This window comes from Sinohyriopsis cumingii, chromosome 19 (genome assembly GCF_028554795.1).
Source record: "Sinohyriopsis cumingii isolate HCF-2022 chromosome 19, ASM2855479v2, whole genome shotgun sequence".
Lineage (NCBI taxonomy): Eukaryota > Metazoa > Mollusca > Bivalvia > Unionida > Unionidae > Sinohyriopsis > Sinohyriopsis cumingii.
Window position 1 is genome coordinate 50,502,802 of NC_142979.1, and position 15,668 is coordinate 50,518,469.

At 34.6% G+C, this 15,668-nt stretch overlaps 1 protein-coding gene across 3 annotated transcripts in view; it reads left to right on the forward strand.

Annotated features, from left to right (window-relative positions):
• Positions 1-6,299: 6,299 nt before the first annotated feature.
• Positions 6,300-15,668, forward strand: part of LOC149775688 (uncharacterized) — a 38,513-nt gene continuing 29,144 nt past the window's right edge. For all 3 annotated transcript variants that reach the window (XR_016416567.1, XM_089943993.1, XM_089943992.1), the window contains exon 1: positions 6,300-8,089. The gene's annotated coding sequence lies outside the window, so the exon portion shown is untranslated. The remainder of the gene's footprint in view (positions 8,090-15,668) is intronic.

A 15,668-nucleotide genomic window follows, 5' to 3' on the forward strand; every position in this document is an offset into this window, starting at 1 on the left:
GTACAAAACTGCGGATACTCTCAATGGCATCTTTGATAGCACACTTTAGCCGGGTTTGTACTTATGTGCTCTTAAAGCCAGTACATCTATCCATCATACCTACTTCACTACTGACCTACATACATACATACATACGTACGTACGTACGTACGTACGTACCTACCTACCTACCTACCTACCTACCTACCTACATACATACATACATACATACATACATACATGCACACATACATACATGCATGCATGCATGCATGCATACATACATACATACATACATACTTACGGGCAAGGTTATAAGGCGTTTAATTTTGTGAAAATACCATTAAAACGGAGTGTGAAACAAGATTCTAAACGCATGTATGAAACTAAATAATTAATTTAAAATTGTTAATTAACTTGTGTGGTTGTATACAACTGGAGGGTAATTGTTTCGAACACACACTCCCACCCTGTATAAAGTCAGTATGGGTCTAGCTTTTCCAAGGTTGATATTATCGGATATTCTGGCACATCTGCGCTTAATGTTTCATTTCATATATCAAAGTCTGGGCCAATTACAACTGGTCTAGTCTTGTCCTTGTGTGTGTGTGTGTGTGTGTGTGTGTGAGAGAGAGAGAGAGAGAGAGAGAAAGAGAGAGAGACAGAGATGAGTGTATCACTCCATAATTCTTCCTATATGCATTAGGGTGTGACGGGACAGCCCTTCATCAATACTAGAAGAAGAAAGAACACTCTTTATTGCTAAAGATCCTATCAGCCCCTGACAAACATATAAATATACAAAATGCATTAGTTAATCCCAAACTAGTATGCATCATAATATATATATATATATATATATATATATATATATATATATATATATATATATATATATATATATATATATATATATATATATGTGTGTGTGTGTGTGTCAAACTATGAATCACTGTCATTCTTATATCTATGTTAATTGCTACAAAAGAAGTAACTAAACATTCTTGAGACGACAAAGAAAAAGAAAGAAAGAATGGAAAAGTACACACAATCACATCAAAAGGAAAAGAAAAAGAGGAGTACATTATCAGAAAACTAATTAGTTAAACAATAAATAAAATAAATGTATAATAATCATCCTATGCATCAGTTTATCGAGGCTAGTTGAGAAAATGTACTTTTCATTAAATGTTTAATATACTGATGGAATAATTATAGTGCACATTTAAATAATTCACTGTGAAGTCTAAAAGATCTAAATACTAAACTTGTAAAAATTACCACTGGTTTATTGCTTTTAACGGTTAGAAAATATACATCGTATTCATTGCAAAAAGGCAAAATGATTTTTTTGGTGTAAATTTTCTTTACATGAACTTGTTTTATGTGAAATTTACTTTTTTGTCTTCTCTTTTATTTTTACCTCTGATGTCCATCAAAAGTTTTAGTTGCCTGATGCAAGAAAATCTTGATGGATCAATTATAGCCAGACTTGGCAGTCTGATATGGCAACCTAACGTAAATTAATCATATTTGGTATATATAAAACTGACTTAGCTTTTGTTTAAAATATAAATGTTAATGTTCAAAATAAAGTAAGCAAACTCTTACAGAATCTAGAAAATCAACCATGGATTGCAAATTAAAAAAGGAAGGGTTGATGGATTACCAATTAATGACAGAACTATTTATTTGATATAGGAGAGAAAATATTTGAGGTAAGTTCCACTTTTTGTTGCTACCTTTTACATGTTGCAGAAAAGTCTGATGTGAAAAATTAATTTTACATTACAACCAATGCGTTGAAATCTCGACAACTCCTTCTGTTACACAAATGCATTGAAATCTTGACAAGTCATACTATTTGTACATTTCACTCACAGCAATAAAATCTTCATATCTCATATTATTTTACGTTTGCATTCAATACATTTAAATATTGACATACGATATTATTACACTCAATGCACTGAAATCTTGATAAGTCATACTATTTGTACATTGCACCCAACGCATTGAAACCTTGACAAATCATACTATTACACTCAACGCATTGAAATGGTTACAAATCATACTACATACTACACTCAACGCATTGAAATCGTGACCAATAAAAATATTTGTACATTACACCCAACGATATTATTTTATATTACACTCAATGCACTGAAATCTTGACAAATCATATTTTTATACTACAGTCAACGCATTGAAACCTAGACAAATTATATTATTTGTATACTACAACCAGTGCATTAAAATCTTTATAAATGATATTATTTTATATTGTACTAAACGTATTGAAATCATGACAAATTATAATATTTGTAAATTACACCCATTGCAATAAAATCTTAACAAATGATATTATTTTATATTACAGTAAATGCACTGAAATCTTGACAAACCATATTTGTACATTACACCCAATGCACGATTCTTTTTTTACAAATCATAATATTTGCATATTACACTCAATACATTGAAATCTTGACAAATCATACTATTTTTATATTATTCCAAACACACTCAGAACTTGACAAATCACAAATTTGATGAATGTTATGGAACATTTGTTGCTGTTATTATTATTATTATTATTATTATACGGTTCTTCTTGTTTCTATATATATAAAAAGAACTGTAGGGATTTTTTTTTACAAATTTTAAATTTATTTATATTTATTTATTTATTTATTATTATTATTATTATTATTATTATATGGTCCGTCTTGTTTCTACCTGAATAAACTTCATTATATATAATATAACGTTCTGTCCATGTATGTATGTACGCATGTACTATGAATTTTGTATATGTATTGCTTTTCCTAGTATCTCTTGAGGCGACCTGTGCGTACAATAACTATATTACATCTCTAATTTCAAACAATAGAATATTTCATTCACTTAAGGGGGATTGTCTAAATTTTGCATTTATTTAGGTTAAAAACACTAACAAAATATATGACTTCAGCATGAATTAGATGCTCTTTTCAATTGCTTGTATGCAGACTTGTTTTAGCAGCCTGTAGTGGTGTTAGCTACATGTAAGTTGTACTTGTTGTAGCTGCCAGTATTGGACCTAATTACCTGTCAATTATACTTGTTTTAGCTACATGTATTGGTCATAGCTAACTGTAAATTATACTTGTCTTAGCTGCCTGTATTGGTCCTAGCTACCCATAAATTATGCTTGTCTTAATTACATGTATTGGACCTAGCTACCCGTAATTTTACTTGTCTTAATAACATGCATTGGTCCTAGCTACCTGTAAATTATACTTGCCTTAGAGACCTGTAATTTATATTTGTCTTAATTACATGTTTTATCCTAGATATCAGTATTATCTGTTTGTCTTAATTACATGTATTAGTTCTAGCTACCCGTAATTTGTACTTGTCTTAATTACGTGTATTGGTCTTAGCTACCTGTAAATTATACTTGCCTTAGAGACCTGTAAATTATACTCGTCTTAGCTACCTGTATTTTTCCTAGCTATCTGTAAATTATAATTGTCTTAATTACATGTATTGGTCCTTAGAAAAGCATAAAATTATGCAAGACTTATTATTTACAGCTAGCTAAGAAACGTATAATTGACGTGCAGGTAAGACCAATACAGGTAACTAAGATAAGCATAATGTACATGTAGATAGGACCAATACATGTAATTATGACATGTATAATTTGCAGGTAGCTAAGACAATACAGGTTTCTAAGACAAGAATAATTTACAGGTAGCTTGGACCAGTGCATGTAATTAAGACAAGTATAATTTACAGATAGCTAGGAACAATACAGGTAGCTAAGGATATTTTATATCTTAAAAGTTACTGGCAACCTAACGCTAATCTCAGTTAATAGGAACATGTTATTTCACAGATCTAAAACAAAGTCGTACTTGATAATATACGTGTAAGAAAAACAAGTCATCATCATCATCATCATCATCATCATCATCATCAATTGACCGATTGTCAGTGCATGAAAAATATCTCTGTTTGTTTGCCTTCGTTATGCAACGATCAATGATTCCGTGCACGTGAAGCAGTCATATATTATACTTTATAACGAAAAAAATTATTTATGATCTTGTTTAATTACAATAAAAAATTTCTATAAAATATTTGTAAATATTTGTCTGATTTTTCCATCTTATATGTAAAATGATTGCAGCATTGCCTTATAACTTGTCATTTGTACCAAACTTAACTGGCAAAAGGTAACTAGATTTTTAATGCTAAAATAGTATTCCCATTTCATTAAAAATATACGCATACATTAAAAGCCGATAAGATTAATAACAAAAATTATGCTCTTTACAAGATAGACAATACTGAATTAATCATATAGATCCCAAGCCATGTGCCCCCAGTAAATTTGAATTTCTTATCTCGCTATAGATTTTAATATTGTAATTGTTTACATAATTTTATATGCTCATTCACACACACACAGACGCGCGCGCGCACACACACACACACACACACGCGCACACACACGCACGCACACACGCACACACACACATACATACATACATACATACATACATACATACATACATACATACAACATACATACATACATACATACATACATACATACATACATACATACATACATACATATTGTATTGCAGCATTTGACACAATAGACCATGATATATTACTTCACCGTCTCCAGCATGTATTTGTCATTTATGATACAGCCTTACTGTGATTCAAGTCCTACTTGGTCAACAGGACACAAATTGTGTCTGCAAATGGAATACACTCCAGCCCAGTTAATCTATGTTGTGGTGCTCCACAGGGGTCTGTTCTTGGACCTGTTTTCTTCATTCTGTACACTCAGCCGCTCTCAAGTGTCATAGATCATCATCCAGTGTCTCACCAACTGTACGCTGATCTGATGACACACAAATATACAAATCTAGCCACCCAACTGAAGCTGATACTACCATCCAAGGTGTAGAGAGGTGCATTTCTGATGTGAAATCATGGATGACATGTAACAAGCTGCAGATGAATGATGATAAAACTGAGGCTATTCTGATCACAACACAAAGACTTTCTCATTCACATCCTTTACCTCAAACAATAAATATCAGCAACACCAACATTAAATTCACACAGTCATTACGAAACCTAGGTGTTACTCTGGACAGTAATCTCACATTGCACCAACATGTCATGAACATATGCAAGACTGCATATCTTGAGCTGAGACGCATCAGCTCAATTCACAAATGTCTTTCAGCTGATGCCACTAAAACACTTGCGTGTTCATTAGTACTTTCAAGACTGGACTATTGTAACTCAACTCTGTCTGATTCATCTCAATACCACTCCAGAAACTTCAAAAAGTTCAAAACACAGCTGTTCGGATCATATTTAGAGTATCACGATCAGAGCACACCTCCCCGCTGCTCTGTACCCTACACTGGCTATCCATTCGATCCAGAATCAAGCACAAAAGTTGTTCTCTGTGCTACGTTTCACTGACGGACTCGAGTCCAACATACCTATCCGACCTCACCCATGTGTACACACAAGCAAGACGCTCCTCTTCTGACAATCGTATACTCATTATTCCCACTATGAAAACGAAGTCATATGGACAACGTTCTTTTGCATACCAGGACCCAGCAACGAGGAATGAATTGTCCATTGAACTTAGACACAAAGACACGGTGATCCCATTCAAGAGTGCTCTTAAAACCCACTTATTTCGACTGCAAAAACAAACTTGAAGACCAAATAATGTTTCCTACCTTAAATATTTTCAGCATGTTTTTTATGTTTTCTAATTTCATGGTATTTGTTTTTTGTAATCGTATCATTATATATTTTTTTATGTTATAGGTGTTGTCTAATGTTGTAAAGCGCTTAGAGCTTCTAAAGATTAGGCACTATACAAAGTCCCCATTATTTATATATATATATATATATATATATATATATATATATATATATATATATATATATATATATATATATATATATATATACATATATATATATCTATCTATATATATATATGTATATATGTATATATATGTATATATATGTATATATATATGCATATATATATGTATATGTATATATATATATGTATATATATATGTATATGTATATGTATATATGTATATATATATATATATATGTATGTATGTATGTATGTATGTATATATATATATATATATATATATATATATATATATATATATATATATATATATATATATATATATATGAGAGTGTAACATTATGCAAACAACCACTGCCAAAATAAATTTCCAAAATCTCTAATCTTTCCCCACTAGTGAGCTATAATGCTAAAATTCATAATTAGGGGCCTTATCCTGTGGGCAAACTACAGCCCGCCAAGGGCTTTCATGCGGCCCGCCAAGGGTTTTCATGCGGCCATGGAACAAGTCATCATTCGCACTGACTCATGTTACTCTGTTTATCAAATAGATGTGCTTCTTTTGAAGTATAAATTTAAGTTTTCAAATATTAACAACATATTGACAACTGAAAATTAATTAGATGTTATCTAGAAAAACCTTTTGTTTTTGCTATTTCAAATATTAATTCTTTTACTTAATGAACTATGCGGCCCGCGACAAGGTGTAAATTTGTGTATGCGGCACCTGCACTGGAAAAGTTTGCCCACCTCTGCTATAGAGAGATTAGAACCCAATCACGTAAATGCAAAATAACAAAAAAGCATACTGGTGTACCACATGGTTCAGAAAAAGAATCCAACTGGACGATGCGTACAGTAAGACTCAGCTAATGTATAGTATTACACATTTGTCTCGAGAATAGTGATACACATCTGTCTGGTTTTACTTTTTCCATTTGTCAATAAATAAAACGTGTACCTCGTACGCAATAAAACTCGAACTATCAAAGTGGGTAGATTTGGGGTATGCTGGAATAGAATTCCTAAATGGCTGCCAGTTTCTCAGCTGACTGTGGAATTAGCCTCAAACATGCCTACCCGGATCTCGACAGGCAAGAAAAATAAACAAGACCAAGGCTAGTACAAACACCCGAAATAAACCTATGGTGAAAGTTATATGTCATCTTGCGAAAGAATATTTACCAGCTGATTTCATTTAATGCACGATCTAAACCTGTTAAGCGTTAATCGTGACCTTTCCAATAACTGAAACCGAAAATGCCAGGTTTGCAGTCGATACATCAACGAAAACAAGGATGAGGAATTTATCAATAAAAATACCTTCACAATATAAAGACATTCTTCATCTAGAATAAAGCAGGTATCCATTGTGAATGTGTAGACTTTGCTGAAAAAAGGTGATTAAAACGTTGCGACCTTAATCTATATCACTTTTGTTCAGTTTCACTCGGTGGAGGTGGTCGATGACCAGCAGTATACTTCATCAAGTTGGACATGTGACACGATGAAGTAAACATCGACATGGACAGTTTTCTTTATCAATTATATCTGACAAATGTCATGTACATGGTCTTCTGTCCGCCACGCACCTCTAACAGGTAAATCTTCATATTTAATGATTTGTCATTCTACCTATCGACAGCGAAGTCTCGCAGTATTATATAGCACCTGATCGATAATCCGTCATACATACAGCAAACAGACTGGCTGTCGTTGTCAGTATATCAGTAGTAGTAATAGAGTCAATACGTCGAAATCATATAAGGCACAGATGGTAGACGACATTTCACAAATCAGACGACGCATACAACGGGAACTCATTTAATGATATTATGACTGTTGCACACAAGGTGGGGTTCTTTCTGCCTGCCGTTTCATTGTCGTTTTAAGTGCTCGACCTACTTATTTGCAGGTATTTAACCTGGACGGTGTAAATATTTAGAGAGCTCTCTCTCTCTCTCTCACGTGACAGTTAGCCAGTTGAATTGTTTTGCATTTGTCAGGAAACATACGACTGATCGCCGATATATTATTTTCAACCATGTGACAGCGGATGTTACCGGCATTTCATGCGAAGCCAGTAGTGGTGTTGGTTACATTCATAAAGTGGTTAATTTTTTTTCCCTATTGTGACTTATTTGCGCATAACATAACAACTGGAATCGTGGGATTAAACAGGTACGTACACGATTTGTTTGTAAAAGTCTAATGTTGTAAAATAATGTAAGACCTGCTTAGTATTTATATCGGCTAAATCGGTTCCTGTTTTATTTTAGGAGAATGCGCAATGGTGCATTACATGTGTTTTAATCTATTCTTAAAATCAGAGACGATGTGTGCTAAGTGGTAAACCGAAATAATATCTTGTAATGTAGGGTCTGTCCCCCAGGCGGTAACGTACATCATCCATCGTAATGGCGTAGTATTCTCACGGCTTGACACGACATCAGGGGGAACATTTTAACGTGTTTTCTTGCTTCCTACTCAGCTTCCGACGCGAGATTGAATCACGCGAAAAAGAAAGTATATTTTTGTTTTGTTTTAAACGAAGTACTATTATAACGACATTTGCACAGAAAACTGCTGAAATGATGTATCGTGAAAAGAATAAATAAACACTAGCAACCAGGTTCGTGTACCTAAAAGTCAGATGAAAAAAGCTTGGCTAGATGCGTTGTCGCTAAGGCATCATTTCGATAGGCTACAGAGATCTTGGTAACGTGTCTTCGCTTCCAGGCTCCCAATTTATTTTCAAAAGAGATTCCATAGTGTTTTTACTTCATGAAGGGTCCTAACTTGATATGGTGGAGTAGGGTATTTTTGCTTATTTGTTTGTTTTGCTGTATTGTTTCGTCTTTTTGCTTTAAACATTCACCTTGTTATTTTTCAAAATCCAAATATGTACTATTTTGCCTCTCACCCAACCCCTTTCTCATTATCCCGATTCCGTCATTGTCAGGTAGCAGACTTCTACTTTTCAAGATGTTTCCGTAGTTTCATATGCATTGGATTCCTTGTTATTTTTTGTTAGCATTGTGCATCATTTTGGAAAAACGTTAGACCACCGCTCCGGTGGCCTAAGTGGTTAGAGCGTCCGCCTCGGATGCGGGATGTCGCAGGTTCAAACCCCGATCGAGTCATGCCAAAGACTTACAAAAATGGTACTTGCAGCTGCCTCGCTTGGCGCTCAGCATTAAGAGGTTAGTGGTAGGACTGGTCGGCCTGGTGTCAGGATCGTGTGAAATGGATGGGACATGATGCCCCATTGCTAGTCATCACTATAAACAGCCGCACTGCAGACATCGCAGTCATATGACCGGATTTTTTTAAAATATAAAGCTACGTTAAAAATCCAAATCACACACACACACACACACACACACACACACATCAAAACGTTGGAGAGAACACTGGATTTTATTATGCCCCAGTAACTCTCTACTCACCTGCCACCCATTTCTTCGGTCTGGAGTAATGGCGGTTATTTGGAAGCTTAAGTTAGTCATCAGGCTGTGGTTCAGATACCGATTTTCTAACCCATAGTCGAATTTAAACGGTAGGTGGCGTGTTTATATGGGTTTTTGAGGTGTTATTCCGTTTATGAGAATGGAATCGGTACTTATTATTATTATTTTTTTTAAATTATTATTTTGGCAACCATTCATTTGTCTGATGAAGGTCGTTTCACGCATTATGCTCATAGTGGAAATGCCACCACTTATGCTACTCATGTACTTGGCGTGTCCTTGTGGCATACATGTAGGTCTATGTGTTAATAATAAACAGTGTCATAAGCATGAATAGCTATTTATCACATGACTACATAAAGACAAATAACGCATAAAGAAATGCACTGGAGGTACAATTATATGTTTTAACATCATAAAACATTCATTCTACACTAGAGTGAAAGTTTTATTTTATAACAATATTTTGTATGATCCTTCAATATTCGAAGCCCTCGGATTTCAAAACTAGTGTAAATACGCAGTAGGAAAATTCATAGATTAGTTAGGTCTTTTAGTCTCTAATTTTTCCTTTATCACATTTTTAAAATAAAAAAAATTATAACTTTTTATAAAAAAAAGACTTAAGAAGTTCCGGAGTTTTTCAAACCCAGTCACCTCTGTTTAGGCATTATGGGATTGCAGATTACATGCAGTATTTAATTATCTCTGAAACCGAGAAGCCTAATAAACGTGCAAAACTACATACATCCGAAATTGAAGAATTGACGACGAAAGTGCTCAAGTAAGCAAGATATTTAAAAATCACATGCTAACACATTTTTAACGTAGACTTTTATTTAGTTTTAATTGCAGTCAAGAGATATATTAGACTGACTTGAGCAAGTCATAAAATTCAATAACATAATGGGCCCAAGTGTTCGGAACTCTTTTGTTACTCGTAATTTACAGACGCAACCTCTGCGTAATGATAATAACCAAAACTGGATAGTAAATGGCTCCGATAGCAGCCGAGTCGCTTACTTGGCGGCAATGGTTCAGAGAATTTGATCTAACTTGTCTTCACCGTGTCATCGATGATTATTTTTTCCACCTGCTTTGCTATCTGGTTAATTACTTTCTTCATATTTCAATATTCTTAACATCAAACCAGTCCTTCTTTTATGTTTCTTTACACTGTGGCAATCAATAGTTTCAAATCGCCATCCACCTACCACATCATCAAAAGTTTTCCACTTCGACTCAAAAACTCTATGTAGTATTCTTCCGCAAACGAAGGGAATTCAGTACATGCAGCTCGGGACCATAGACTTAAATATTTTAAAAACTAATTTCGGCCCTCTAATACCTTGCTCCGATCTGTAGAGGAAAGATAAACACTTATTATGTCCATATATTTATTATGTTGGTTATCAATGAAATGCAATTTATTTAGGTACAAGCAAAATATACTCGTTGGCTGAATAAAAAAAACCCCCAGATCACCAGATCACTTCTCCCTCCACCGTCGAAAATTAAATTGTTGTTCTCTTATCGATAATTTTTGCCCTACACGAATATATATATATATATATATATATATATATATATATATATATATATATATATATATATATATATATATATATATATATATATATATATATATATATTGCAGCCCATATCCATTAGGCAGGAGTGTAATTTCTGTATGGAATGTTTTATTTTCATTATAAGGTGGCTCTGACAAATACGTCACATGGCCGAGTACAGGCATCTCACCTATAATTTGTCTCTCAGCTTCCCGCCCATGTGTGATACATATATCAGGAATTAACCAATCAAACAATACAACCAGTGGAAGATGGGGCTTTAGGGGCTTTAATAATTTTGCATAGGTATGAGAGCCTTTCTGTTGGGATGTTTCAGTGGTCTATAGGTGAAATATATATGAATTATCTGAACCATACTTTCCACCCCACTCTATCCCACCCCATCCCACTCTACCCGCGCAAAATACAGTACGAACACTTTTATCTCTACGATATTTCACAATGACATGTGTAAGATCACAACCCAAAACGAACTTCCACGATGAACCCCTATAGTTAACACGCGTCGTGACGCACTGATATTATATATTTTACCTCAAACAAAACAAAAATAGACATTTTTTCATAACTCACGAATGCCCCACCGAAGTGGCACGGGAAAATGCCTTCGAAGCTAATCTAAACCGGACAGACTAAGTATTTTCGCGAGGAAAAACAAAAACAAAAAACAAAAACAAAAAAAAAATCATTACAGTCAAGGTGGTGGGTTTGTAATGTAATGTCACCGAAGTCTGGCAATTTACTCAGGTAGCGACTTTCCTATAATCTAGGACCTTTCCGTTCGCCAGTGGGAATATGAAGGCATTTATCTCTACATATGGCATTGTCCTGTTTTAGTAACGTGATTAAATAACTCCAATGTGCATTCGAAAGATCGAGGCCAGTCGTACGATCATATCATATCCCAAATGTATGCGGGTAGATGCCACTACCGCTGCTGTTTACGAAACAATGATTGTCCGAGACTTTGCCAATGCATCTATATTTTCTTTTATAACTTTTATAACTTGTCGTCCATTCTGCAGTCACTCATCTTGTAGAAATAGCAGGTGTGGTTGGAATATATTTTCTTTCTGTGCAGAGCATTTTCTGGCGAACAAAATGTATGATTTTTCTGCAATTTACTGCGCTAACATATATCTAAAGCATAACTGCGCTGACATATATCTAAAGCATAACTGCGCTGACATATATCTAAGGCATAACTGCGCGGACATAAATCTATGGCATAACTGCGCTGACAAATATCTAAGGCATAACTGCGCTGACATATATCTAAAACAACTGTGCTGACATATATCTAAAGCATTACTGCGCTGACATATATCTAAAGCATAACTGCGCTGACATTTTTCTACAGCATAACTGAGCTGACATATATCTAAGGCATAACTGCGCGGACATATATCTAAGGCATAACTGCGCTGACATAAATCTATGGCATAATTGCGCTGACAAATATCTAAGACATAACTGCGCTGACATATATCAAAAACATAACTGCGCTGACATAGATCTATGGCATAAATGCGCTGACAAATATCTAAGGCATAACTGCGCTGACATATATCTAAGGCATAACTGTGCTGACATTTATCTAAGGCATAATTGCGCTGACATATCTGAAGCAGAACTGCGCTGACATATATCAAAAGCATAAGTGCGCTGACATATATCTAAGGCATAAATACGCTGACATATATCTGAGGCATAATTGTGTATCACAGAAATAATCGAGGTGGCCCGAGTGTCCAAATGCTGATAAATAAGTTACAGTTGAGTGTGCCTGACAGACGTATGCACTTATTACGCATCTTAGACAAGGCTGTTACTAAACGATCCTACCCTATTCTTCGTGCAGGTGTTTGAAAACCATCATCTTTTAATGTCTCAATTAAATTCAAAGTCAACTTCATAATGAGTCTTGTTATTGTTCATCAAATAACAAACACAACACGACATACACACCCACGCCACTCTGATTATTGCATAGTTTTATGAATAAATTACGCACAGAGTGTTAGATTCTGGTAAATTCCCTTTACATTTAACAATGTGAGGAACATGTTTGTGAAGACCATTTAGTACAAATCAACAATGTCTTCGTTACGAAAGAAAATCAAGACACGAATATCTGAGTGATATTGTACAAGCCATGTTTTCTACCTGTACACAGGCAAAGCGACAATGCCTGACCGTACAAAGTATAATTACATACGCTTGCTGAGTTTCTTGTATATCATAATTGTATATATACATCATTCCCCTCTTAGTGACACTAATGGCTGATATGTTAGGATACCACAAAGCCATCAACTACCGATGATCTCTCTCTCTCTCTCTCTCTCTCTCTCTCTCCACGAGCAAGTGTTTTCTTTAATTAGATTATTATTCAGGGGTAGGAATAATACATTATAATTTTAATAAAGTTACGATGTAGCAGGTTTATAATCAGAACAGTAAAAATATGCATTTACTACGCCAAATGAACGGTACGTTATCACAATTTTTGTCAGATTGCAGATCCACTTTTTTATCTTCACCCACGTATGTAAGGCTAGACTCATCCATTTGCAAGGTCAAATATGCTAAACGTGTTTGTACAGCTGTCTTACTTTGTACAGCTGTCTTACTTTGTTTAGCTGTCTTACTTTGTACAGCTGTCTTACTTCCTTCGAGCAACAGACATCACACTCAGGCCAAAGACAAAATGTGCTATATCTATTTTAAATCAGTTACGACAGAGGACGTGTCTTTTTGACTGTTTGCTTTCCATTAATATCAATATTGGCAAATCAACGTGTTATAAAATATGCCCTAGATAGAAATGTGCAAATTGTTCGTTCCTACTTTATTGTTCATATTGATTATGCTAAAGGAACTACAATTGCGGTAGCGAATTTTCTTTATGACGTTTCTCTTTATTTCGTGTGTTATCGATACACGCCGACTGTGCTGATTACGTGGTATTTTCAATGCATAACTAGCGATGCACAGCATTGAAATTACGTAGCCCTAGGATTAAGGAACTAAAGCATTCAAGTTGATATTATTCTCGTCTCTACACAATGGTATTTGTTCAACCTCATTATATGGGTTGACGCAGGCTATTCTGAGAGCTGCGATCCCTATATTCAAGACTTCCGCATCCAAATGTGAGAGTTTACAGTAGATAACTGGTTGAAGGAATGTTTGTATTAGTGCTTATATGTTTAGGAGTGTGAAAAATGATGAACTATTATTACTACAACACAATATACCGTGATTTACTGATAATAAGAAATGGTATGCCATTTTCTTTCAAAACTTCGGAGTACGACTCTCATTTAGAATGTAGGCAAGGTCAAGGTTTTTTGCGAGAGGTTAGGCACCGGCTACACGTGGCCGTGCCTGTAAATCGCAACTTCGAAATAATGGTAAATAACGCCATAGTTCTATTTTGTTTTAGGCATGAAGGTTAACGCGAAAAGTGAACTCTAATGACGATTCGACAAAGCAACAGCAGCTGTGAAGTGTTGTTGTCATTAGTCTCAAACAAAACTGATAACACCCAGTTATGTGTTATCAACGGTAGCCTTAAATCTTGCGCACATACGTCAACAAAAGAAAATGAAACAAGTATAGTCAATCATATTGTTTACAAGCTGGAAAACGCGTATTTCTTCACGTATCGCATGCACGATACTGGACAGCCCTAATAATTTATTACGTGACACGAACTCGGAGGTATACAAATTGTAAGGACTGAATGCAACAACATAGCGATTTATACGGCAAACAGAATAGAATCTCGCACTCCAAATAAAATCGTTCACAAAAAAACTTGTCAGAGGACGGATATGAATAGCAATTTTTTTAATATAATTCTCATTTGTGTTATGGACAAATTTGGTGCATCAACCAGCCTAATATAAAAATTCATTGAAAAATTACGACATACCAATGATGCCAGATAAATCCATATTTTATGCATAGTTATAATTAATCAAAGCATAAGAATGTCGTTCGTTTAACCTGACAAGTTAATGGCTCATATCACCCCCGCCCCATATTCACAAATGAATTTTTCATCTCCGAAGGTAATTTTTGAAGCAAAGTGGTGCAATACAAACGGAAGCCCTTTCCCTGTGTGATAAATTTTACAAAATATTCCACCCGAATTATTTCTGAGTTATCCTACTTGTCATGAACTCATCGTGTTTATTGGTTTGTTTGACTAATTATTCCGCTAAACCAACTGCTATCATATCATTGTCGGGAGACTGCGTTGTTACTAGGGTAGGTGTACATACCTCACGTCAGTTTTTATGAAAAAAATCCCCACTCATTTACATATACATGTATATCTATATCTTCAATCATTAAACAATAATAGCTGAAAATGTCACTTCATAGTCTAAAGTTAAGAAATTTGACAACGTACAGTTTTCTTAACTATCCCTGATATATGTTTCTCCATTATCGTACAAGAATGCGCACACATTTTGCTTATTACGAGTAGCCGTTCGTGACATATATGGTAAAATTAACGAGTTACATTTTTGTAAGAACACAACACGATAGCGCCTTACAAAACAGTAGCTAAAATTTTAATTAAGTTTCGAACTGCAAATTGGTAGGTGGGTTAATGTTCCCACCTAAGAAAGATACTTGCACACTTTGTCAAGTCTCGATAAATAGTGGATGAATATATCTATC